The sequence below is a fragment of the Rhinoraja longicauda genome, chromosome 28 (genome assembly GCF_053455715.1).
Source record: "Rhinoraja longicauda isolate Sanriku21f chromosome 28, sRhiLon1.1, whole genome shotgun sequence".
In the NCBI taxonomy this organism is placed as follows: domain Eukaryota; kingdom Metazoa; phylum Chordata; class Chondrichthyes; order Rajiformes; family Arhynchobatidae; genus Rhinoraja; species Rhinoraja longicauda.
In genome coordinates this window covers 17072150-17083549 of record NC_135980.1, presented here as the reverse complement: position 1 = coordinate 17083549, position 11400 = coordinate 17072150, and positions in this window count along the sequence as shown.

Here is an 11400-nt window from a genome sequence, read left to right as displayed (position 1 = left end):
AGCCTGTGCGGGAAAGCAACAGTGACGTCTGATGGACAAATGGACAACCTGGAGCTTGCAGAGGGTGGAACGCAACAGAGAGGGCAGAGTGGTGGAGAGATGGTAGTCTTGCACCAGCATTCAGCAAGAGGAGACTGAGCTGGAGTGACTCTGGGAGGAGACAGTTGCCATAACCACTGCCCTGATGGAGGTATTGCACCCTGCTGGTGATATTCCATAGAGATGGTTTATTGTTGTCATCTCCACCGGGATACAGTGGAAAATTCTGCTTGCATTCTATCCAGTCAAATCAGTCCATTCATGAGAACAATCAAGCCACACACAAATACAGTAGAAAAAGCAAAGAGAAAAGTCTAAGTGCGGACCATAGTGTGAAAGCAATACAGTTAGAGAAGTGCAAGGGCCTCAACGAGATGGGCTGAGTGATTTGGGCAATACCCTTGCTTATGAGAGGACCGTTCTGTAGTCTAATGACAGTAGGGAAGAAACTGTTCCCGATTCTGATGGCGTGTGCTTTCGAGCTTTTGTCTCTTCTGCCTGATAGGAGACGGGAGAAGAGTAAGGACTGGAGTGAAAATGGTCCTTGATTATGTTGGCTGCTTTCCTGACGCAGTATGAAGTGTTGATGGGGGTGTTGGCAGGTTGGTGTGGTGGTCTGGGCTACATTGATAACAGTCTGCAATTTCTTGTGATCTTGGCTGGAGCTGGTGCCAAACCAGGCTGTGATGCACACCGATAGGAAGCTTTCTACAGGGCAATGTAATGGCATTTTAGGCCGATGTGGGTGGAGGGGGGTGCACGGACAAGTCTAGCTGTCGGGAAGCAGAAGACTTAATATCGGTGGAGAGGGAGGGTTTCAGTTGGGGTTGAGGGAGAAGGGGTTGCTGCAACAGTGGGGGTGAGTTGATTGGAAGGAACGGTGGTGTGAGCTGGGGAGGGGGTAGAGGTAAATGGCAATGCAGCATTGGGAACGTCCTCAACAACTCCGGCCTTTCCAACTTGCCCCAATGACGACGCGCGTTTTTGAAATAAAGGGTGGGTTTTAACTTTGCTCCTCTGTGCAAGTTTGCTGAGCAAAGTTCCACAGGACCTCACTGTGCAAGACTGTAGGTGCAAGAGACGGTCGGAAGCAGGGTGGCTCTTCAAAACCGCGGGTTCGCTCACCTGGCGGCGGAATCGGTGCTGGTCCGAATGGGTGATGTGGGTGAAGGGAGGGAAGTTGGCAGCACAAGGTGGGACTGTTCCTGGACCCCGGGGCAATGGGCTGTAGACAGTGCGGTGTTAGACCCGCCGTCCACATCACAGCCACTTCCAACTACCGCACCCAAGCGGATTGAAGTGTTGCTGGTTAGTTCGTTGAGTTTATTGTCACGTGTACCGAGGAACAGTGAAAAGCAATCTTTTTTTTTTTTTTTTTTTTTTTTATTTTTTATATCAAAAAATACTTTATTCAAGTTATAAATATCATTTACAAACCATCATTTTTAAACAAACCCATCCGACATTTCCGGAGGTTACATATTCAATACAGGCATTTACTTGGACATTTACATACATTTACATACATATCCCTTATTTGGAGGGGCGTCTCTCTCCACCACACCCTGCCCCCCCATGTCCAGCAGCGGAAGGACCCTAGACTGTGGTCCTCCCCCACAGGGCCTTGGCGTTGGCTGCACCAAGCTTCAGAGCGTCCCTCAGCACGTACTCCTGCAGTCTGCAGTGGGCCAGTCGGCAACATTCCTTGACGGACAGCTCGCTCCGCTGGGAGGTCAACAAGGATCGGGCAGACCAAAGAGCGTCTTTCACCGAGTTGATGAGCAATCGAGCCATTTACAGTGGAAAGATGCATGATAAGGGAATGATAAGGGAATGACGTTTAATGCAAGGTAAAGCCTGTAAAGTCCGATCAAAGATAGACTGAGGGTCACCAATGAGGTAGATGGTAGTTCAGCACTGCTCTCTGGTTGTGGTAGGTGTTAGATGAGCGAGGAGCTGCCATTAAAGTTCATGCCCAACAAATAAATAGCCCATGCAAAAGCACCTGTCAGTGAACTGTTGTCGGCCTCACGCTGCCTGGGGCAGTGACTCAGGGCGGGGGTGGGGGAATACTGAGGGGGGAAAAAAACTTCCGTCTGCACAGTGGTGTAGCTGCCAGAGCTACTGCCTCAGCTCCAGAGACCAAGTTGGACCCGGACCTCGGGTGCTGCCTGGGTGGAGTTTGCACGTTCTCCCTGTGACCACGTGGGTTTCCGCCGGGTGTTCAGTTTTCATCCGACGTCACAAAGACGTGCAGGTTTGCAAGTTAATTGCCCTCTGAATTGCCCCTGGTGTGCAGGGAGGGAGTGGATGAGAGGGTGGGGGTAACGTAGAACTAGTGTCAACGGTTGGGCCGAGGGGGCTGATTCCATATTGCATCTCTAAACGAAATTAAACCAAACCAAATCTCCCTCACTCCCCGGGATCTCTGCACAGCCGACCCGGGCCCGCAGTGAGCGTCATCTCGACCCGCTAGGTTCAACCTCTCAGCGAGAACTACTACTGTCAGCAATCTGAGTCTCCACGCTCGGTCTGAGGGGCTGCACCGCCTGCTCTTCCAGTGCACAACTCACTGTGGGCATGCAGTCAGGCTCTAGAGACCAGTGGAGGAAGGGACTGGGGGTGGGGGTGGTATTGATGGCGAGGTGGGTATGACCCGACCTTGCCCCGTGGACCGTGTTCATCCAGAACAGTAGCGCTTGGCTCGCTTTCAGAGCGTTCCCTTCAGCCTGCAGAGCGAGTGGGGTCACACGCAGTCAATGGGAGCCGCGCCAGGGTTTGATGTCCCAGAGAGTGTTTAATGGCCTTCAGTCACCTGGCTCTTCGTCAGTGACTCCCCCACCTGTGGGTGAATAAGCGAGAGTCGTTTTAACCAAACCGAAAGGGCGGGATGGTGGTAAATATCCCGCAAATCTCCGGTAGATTGAAGCCTCGCGTAAACAAAACCGCTGGGGAAATCTGGAATTTGTGGATTTCTGAGAAGTCAGACAAGTAAGTCAATAATGACAACATTGGTAAGAGTAAACAAGACTTTGACATGACGGAGGGCAGCCTGTTTTGTTGAAGCTCAGCCTGGTGACGTGGACAAGGTCAGTGTCCGTTGGCACCCCGCACACTCCCGGCGAAAGAAGAATCTGCCAAGGACCGTAGAGGGGTTAGACGAGAGTCTAACTCGCGTTAGACGAGAGTCCCAGACAATGTAGACCGGGAAAGGACAATGTGCCTCCTTTCTAGAGTCATAGAGTGATACAGTGTGGAAACAGGCCCTTCGGCCCAACTTGCCCACACCGGCCAACATGTTCCAGCTACACTGGTCCCACCTGCCCGCGTTTGGTCCTTATGCCTCCAAACCTGTCCTATCCATGTACCTGTCCAACCTGTTTCTTAAATGTCAAGTCAAGTTTATTTGTCACATACATATACAAGATGTGCAGTGAAATGAAAGTGGCAACGCCTGCGGATTGTGCTAAACTACAAAACAGAATAGAAAAAAAATGTTAACACACAAAATAAATTAATACAGTAAATTAAATTAGTCCCTGGTGATATGAGAGTTAACAGTTCTGATGGCCTGTGGGAAGAAACTTCGTCTCGTCCTCTCTGTTTTCACAGCGTGACAGCGGAGGTGTTTGCCTGACCGTAGCAGCTGGAACAGTCCGTTGCTGGGGTGGTAGGGGTCCCCCATAATGTTGCTGGCTCTGGATCTGATGTATAGGTCCTGCAGGGGGGCGAGTGTAGTTCCCATGGTGTGTTCAGCCGAACGCACTACTCTCTGCAGGGCCATCCTGTCCTGGGCAGAGCTGTTCCCAAACCAGATTGTGATGTTCCCGGACAAGATGTTTTCTACAGCCCTAGAAGAACTGAAGGATCCTCAGAGAGACTCTGAATTTCCTCAACTGTCTGAGGTGGTAAAGACGCTGCCTTGCCTTACTCACTAGTACGGCAATGTGTGTTGTCCATGTCAGATCCTCCGTGATGTGGACTCCCAGGTATTTAAAGCTGCTCACCCTATCCACATTAATCCCATTTAACTCCAGTGGCGTGTACGTCCTCAGATGTTGAGCCCTTCTAAAGTCTACAATCAGCTCCTTAGTTTTTGTGACATTCAAGAGGAGGCTGTTGTCCTGACACCAGAGTGCCAGATCAGCCACCTCCTCCCGGTAGGCCTTCTCATCGTTATCAGAGATCAGTCCCACCACCAGAGTGTCATCAGCAAACTTGATGAAGGAGTTATAGACAATAGACAATAGACAATAGGTGCAGGAGGAGGCCATTCAGCCCTTCGAGCCAGTACCGCCATTCAATGCGATCATGGCTGATCACTCTCAATCAGTACCCCGTTCCTGCCTTCTCCCCATACCCCCTTAAGTTAACTTAAGTTGGAGTTGGAAATGTTGTGATAGTCCCAATCTTAACCACCTCCTCTGGCAGCTTATTCCATACAACCACCACCATTTGTATGAAAATGTTACCCCTCTGATTCCTATTAAATCTGTTCCCCTTCACCTTAAATCAATATCCTCTGGTCCTTGATTCACTTACTCTGGACAAGAGACTCTGTTCCTCATGATTTTATGCACCTCAATAAGATCACCCCTCATCCTCCTGCATGCCAAGGAATAGAGTCCCAGTCTACTCAACCTCTCCCTATAGCTCAGATCTACTAACCCTGGCAACATCCTTGTAAATTTTCTCTGTACCCTTTCCAACATATTTTCTATAACATGGTGCCCAGAACGGAACACAATACCCTGAGGTGCATCAGTGAACCAAGTGTTTTTGATAGGGTTCTCCTCACTTTAAACTGACAATTCCTTTTGTTTAGGAAGGAATTGCAGATGCTGGTTTACACTGAAGATAGACACAAAATGTCAGAGTAACTCAACAGGTCAGGCAGCATCTCTGGAGAAAAGGAACAGGTGAACTTTCGGTCGAGACTCTTCATACTGAGAGTCAGGGAAGAGGGAAACTAAAGGTATGAAAAGTTACAGAACAAATTAGAGCCGGCGCCGATGACTCAAGAAAGGTGGAGCCCACAATGATCCATAGTTGGCTGTGGAAGAGGTGATAATGTAGGGTGACGACTAGGGTGACGACTAGGGATGGAGAGAAATGGAATGCAACAGTTACTTGACATTTGTTATCAGAGTAAAGCAAGTAAAAGTGGATTTTGAGCATTCAGTAAGTAGACTTTAGAGGTACAGCCTGGAAATAGGCTCTTCGGCCCACCGAGTCCTCTCCGACCAGCAATCACCCCGGGCACCTGCACTATCCTACATGCGAGGGACAATTTACAATTTTACTAAAGCCAATTAACCTACAAACCTATACATCTTTTGAGTGTGAGAGGCAAAGTAGTCAGGAAAGACCTTTGGGTTACAACCCAACACACGCAACTGAAGTGTAGAGACAAGGAACTGCAGATGCTGGTTTACACAAAGTGCCAGTATAACTCGGTCGGTCAAGCAGCATCTCTGGAGAATGTGGGGATAGGTGATGTTTCAAGTGGCGACTGAAGAAGGGTCGCGACCCAAAACGTCACCTATCCATGTTCTCTAGAGATACTGCCTGACCCGCTGAGTTATTCCAGCACTTTGTGTCCTACACTCTACAGAGGTGTCTTGCTGTCAGCACTGACCTCCAGTACAACAAGACATGATGAAATGCATCTCTTTGATTCCCTCAACATCGAGGACATGGGTTTAAGGTGAAGGGGGAAAGATTTAATAGGAACCTGATGGATAACAGTTTTACACAAAGGGCGGTGGGTGTATGGAACGAGCTGCCAGAGGATGTGGGCACAGCTAATGGTGTTGCTCCTTTGAAGAGCCCAGGTTTAATTAAACCATTCAGTGAAAGAAGAAAAGAGAGTCTCAACATGAATCCAATATGGCTGCGTCTTCGGCGGCGAGTCTTTGGCGAGGAGGCTGAGGTGAGGAGGTTACAATTGTTTTAAGCCTGAACTGTTTAGACACAAAGTAATGGCGGAAAAGTTGGTGCAGTGTGTTTCCTGCAGGATGTGGGAAGATAGGGACGTCGCTGGAGCTTCTGGGAGCTACACCTGCAAGAACTGTGTCCAGGTGCAGCTCCTGAATGGACGTGTGGTGGAGTTGGAGAGGCAGTTGGATGACCTCAGGGCCATCCGGGAATGCGAGAGTTTCCTCGACAGGACCTATTGTGAGGCTGTCACGCCAAGGGTCCAGGTCGAGCGAAGGTGGGAGACTGTTTCAGGGGGGAGTGGACGTGGACTACAGGAGACCCCAGTGGTTGTGCCTATTGCAAATAGGTATACCCTCTTGGGAAGTTTTGGGGCAGAAGACGTTTCCAGTCCGAGTGGAGGACCTGTTGGCAAGGATACTCGACAGGGGAGACCGAAGTCAGGAAGAGCCGTAGTGGTGGGTGACTCCATCGTCCGGAGGGAGGGACTTGAGGATGGTCTGTTGCCTCCCTGGTGCCAGGGTTCAGCACATCACGGACCAGCTTCAGAACATCCTAGTGAGGGAAGGCGATCAACCTGAAGTCGTTGTGCACGTGGGCACGAATGACGTCGGGCGGAAGGAGGTGCTACAGCGGGAGTTTAGAGAGTTAGGAAAAAGACTGAGAAGTAGGACGTCGAAGGTGGTTATCTCTGGACTGCTACCGGTACCTCGTGCTGGTAAGGCCAGGAACAGAGAGATAGAGGGTATGAATTTATGGCTGAGGGGCTGGTGCAGAGAGCAGGGATTTAGATTTCTGGACCACTGGGATCTCTTCTGGGCTAGGGGTGACTTGTACAAAAGGGACGGGTTACATCTTAACAGCAGGGGGACAAACATTCTGGCAGGCAGGTTTGCTAGTGCGACACCTGTGGCTTTAAACTAAGTAGTGGGGGGGAGGGGTTAACAAATTGTGAATATGAAGATGAGGTTAAAGGGAATACAGGAGATATTGCAGAAGACTCTCGGAAGAATGGGAACAGAAGTTCTAGAGGGGAAAAGAGATTAAGGGCAGGGCCATTTGTGACCGATGTGAGAGGGGAGGTAAATACAGAAGTTAAAGTGTTGTACTTAAATGCGCGTAGTATAAAAAATAAAGTGGATGAGCTTGAGGCTCAATTAGTCATGGGCAAGTATGATGTTGTAGGGATCACTGAGACATGGCTACAAGAGGACCAGGGCTGGGAACTGAATATTCAGGGGTACACAACGTATAGAAAAGACAGACAGGTGGGCAGAGGGGGTGGGGTTGCTCTGCTGGTAAGGAATGATATTCATTCCCTTGCAAGGGGTGACATAGAATCAGGAGATGTTGAATCAGTATGGATAGAAATGAGGAATTGCAAGGGTAAAAAGACCCTAATGGGAGTTATCTATAGGCCCCCAAACAGTAGCCTCAACATAGGGTGCAAGTTGAATCAGGAGATAAAATTGGCGTGTCACAAATGTAATGCTACGGTGGTTATGGGAGATTTCAACATGCAGGTAGACTGGGAAAATCAGGTTGGAAATGGACCCCAGGAAAGAGAGTTTGTAGAGTGCCTTCGAGATGGATTCTTAGAACAGCTTGTACTGGAGCCTACCAGGGAGAAGGCAATTCTGGATTTAGTGTTGTGTAATGATCCTGATCTGATAAGGGGACTAGAGGTAAAAGAGCCATTAGGAGGCAGTGATCACAACATGATAAGTTTTACTCTGCAAATGGAAAGGCAGTAGGGAAAATCGGAAGTGTCAGTATTACAGTATAGCAAATGGGATATCAGAGGCATGAGGCGGGAGCTGGCCAAAATTGACTGGAAGGAGGCCCTAGCAGGGAAGACGGTAGAACAGCAATGGCAGGTATTCCTGGGAATAATGCAGAGGTTGCAGGATCAATTTATCCCAAAGAGGCGGAAAGACTCTAAGGGGAGTAAGAGACACCTGTGGCTGACAAGGGAAGTCAAGGACAGCATAAAAATTAAGGAGAGGAAGTATAACATAGCAAAGAAGAGTGGGAAGACAGAGGATTGGGACTCTTTTAAAGAGCAACAAAAGTTAACTAAAAAGGCAATCCTGGGAGAAAAGATGAGGTACGAGGGTAAACTAGCCAATAATATAAAGGAGGATAGCAAAAGTTTTTTTAGGTACGTGAAGAGGAAAAAAATAGTCAAGGCAAATGTGGGTCCCTTGAAGACAGAAGCAGGGGAATTTATTATGGGGAACAAAGAAATGGCAGACGAGTTAAACCGTTACTTTGGATCTGTCTTCACTGAGGAAGATACACACAATCTCCCAAATGTTCTAGGGGCCGGAGAACCTAGGGTGATGGAGGAACTGAAGGAAATCCACATTAGGCAGGAAATAGTTTTGGGTAGACGGATGGGACTGAAGGCTGATAAATCCCCAGGGCCTGATGGTCTGCATCCCAGGGTACTTAAGGAGGTGGCTCTAGAAATAGTGGAAGCATTGGAGATCATTTTTCAATGTTCTATAGATTCAGGATCAGTTCCTGTGGATTGGAGGATAGCAAATGTTATCCCACTTTTTAAGAAAGGAGGGAGAGAGAAAACGGGTAATTATAGACCAGTTAGTCTGACATCAGTGGTGGGGAAGATGCTGGAGTCAATTATAAAAGACGAAATTGCTGAGCATTTGGATAGCAGTAACAGGATCATTCCGAGTCAGCATGGATTTACGATGGGGAAATCATGCTTGATAAATCTACTGGAATTTTTTGAGGATGTAACTAGGAAAATTGACAGGGGAGAGTTGGTGGATGTGGTGTACCTCGACTTTCAGAAAGCCTTCGACAAGGTCCCACATAGGAGATTAGTGGGCAAAATTAGAGCACATGGTATTGGGGGTAGGGTACTGACATGGATAGAAAATTGGTTGACAGACAGAAAGCAAAGGTTGGGGATAAATGGGTCCCTTTCGGAATGGCAGGCAGTGACCAGTGGGGTACCGCAAGGTTCGGTGCTGGGACCCCAGCTATTTACGATATACATTAATGACTTAGATGAAGGGATTAAAAGTACCATTAGCAAATTTGCAGATGATACTAAGCTGGGGGGTAGTGTGAATTGTGAGGAAGATGCAATAAGGCTGCAGGGTGACTTGGACAGGTTGTGTGAGTGGGCGGATACATGGCAGATGCAGTTTAATGTAGATAAGTGTGAGGTTATTCACTTTGGAAGTAAGAATAGAAAGGCAGATTATTATCTGAATGGTGTCAAGTTAGGAAGAGGGGATGTTCAACGAGATCTGGGTGTCCTAGTGCATCAGTCACTGAAAGGAAGCATGCAGGTACAGCAGGCAGTGAAGAAAGCCAATGGAATGTTGGCCTTCGTAACAAGAGGAGTTGAGTATAGGAGCAAAGTGGTCCTTCTACAGTTGTACCGGGCCCCGGTGAGACTGCACCTGGAGTACTGTGTGCAGTTTTGGTCTCCAAATTTGAGGAAGGATATTCTTGCTATTAAGGGCGTGCAGCGTAGGTTCACTAGGTTAATTCCCGGAATGGCGGGACTGTCGTATGTTGAAAGGCTGGAGCAATTAGGCTTGTATACAATGGAATTTAGAAGGATGAGGGGGGATCTTATTGAAACATATAAGATAATTAGGGGATTGGACACATTAGAGGCAGGAAACATGTTCCCAATGTTGGGGGAGTCCAGAACAAGGGGCCACAGTTTAAGAATAAGGGGTAGGCCATTTAGAACGGAGATGAGGAAGAACTTTTTCAGTCAGAGAGTGGTGAAGGTGTGGAATTCTCTGCCTCAGAAGGCAGTGGAGGCCAGTTCGTTGGATGCTTTCAAGAGAGAGCTGGATAGAGCTCTTAAGGATAGCGGAGTGAGGGGGTATGGGGAGAAGGCAGGAACGGGGTACTGATTGAGAGTGATCAGCCATGATCGCATTGAATGGTGGTGCTGGCTCGAAGGGCTGAATGGCCTACTTCTGCACCTATTGTCTATTGTCTATTGTCAATACTTTCTACTTCTGGCAGGATTCTGCTGGATGGATTCTGTCCATCAGCCAGCAGCAAACCAACCAGCTCTCAATCAACATCTTCATTTTAAAAGCCTACTTGCCCCATCCTTGAGCACCCCGGTTGTTTGTGCAGAATTCCTCCTCTTGTAGCGTTGCCTTTGTTCACTGGTGGAAGAGTTTGTGCTGTTGCAAGGCCCTTGTGTTGGGGATGGGGGTGGTGGGGGTGGGGAGTCACTGTTTCTACATTCTGTGATACTCTGCCATGCTTGTCTGGGAACCGACCTCCTCCATTGCTGCCGTTTCCAGGGTGACCGCAGCCAGGGCTGCAGATTGTGCCAGTCTCACAGTCCACCAGACACCCAAGCCGACACAGTCATTGGAAAACACTACGAGCTGGCAGTCAGTTCCAATGCTGGGGTCTTCCTCATCACCAACAAGATCCCATTGTCTCAGACTGCATTATATATCCAGGTTACAGGGCTCCTCTCTATTATATATCCAGGTTACAGGGCTCCACTCTGTTATGTATGCAGACTACAGGGCTCCTCTTCCCTCATCATTTATCCAGATTACAGGGCTCCTCTCCGTATTATGTCTGCAGGGTACAAGGCTCTTCTCTGTATAGAACACAACGTGCTGAAGTAACTCAATGTGTCAGGCAGCATATCTGAGGACAAGGATAAGCAACGCTTCAGGTCAGAACCCTTCTTCAGAGCTGCTTTCTGTATTGTGCAGAAGATAGACACAACACACTGGAGTGTCTCAGCGGTTCAGGAAGAATCGCTGGAGAAAAGAAATTGCTCAAGTTTTGGGTCGGAACCCTTCTTCAGACCGAAAGATAGAGAAGGCCACAACAAAACAGGGCCAGCAACAGATGCCGTCTGAAGCGTGGAGTCCATAAAAGGCCCATTGTATGCATGTAGGCTGTAGGGCTCCTCTCTGTATTATATATCCTGGTTACAAGGCACCTCTCTGTATTAAATATGCAGCCTACAGGGCTCCACTCCGTATTATGTGTCCATTTTACAGGGGTCCACTGTATTAGCGAGCCTTTTGAAGAACTGAAGGGCCCTGAGGCCTTCCTGGTGGGGAATGGAGGTGTAAAAGGACTGGATGTCCATGGTAAAGATGAGGTGATGGAGGCCCAGGAATTGGAAATGATTGAAGCGGCGAATAATGTATTTTCTGAAGGACCAGAGGGCACAGATGACAGGATTTCTCATTGTTTTACGTATCAAGATTACAGAGCATTTCACTGTTATGTATCCAGATTACAGGATACCTCTCTATACCTGCAAAACTCCATTAATCCAGGACACTTGGGACTATGATGGTGTTAGACCAGCAGATTTTCTGCATTGAGAGACAAGGAACTACAGATGCTGGAATTCTGAACAAATTATTTTCTTCATCAAAGTCA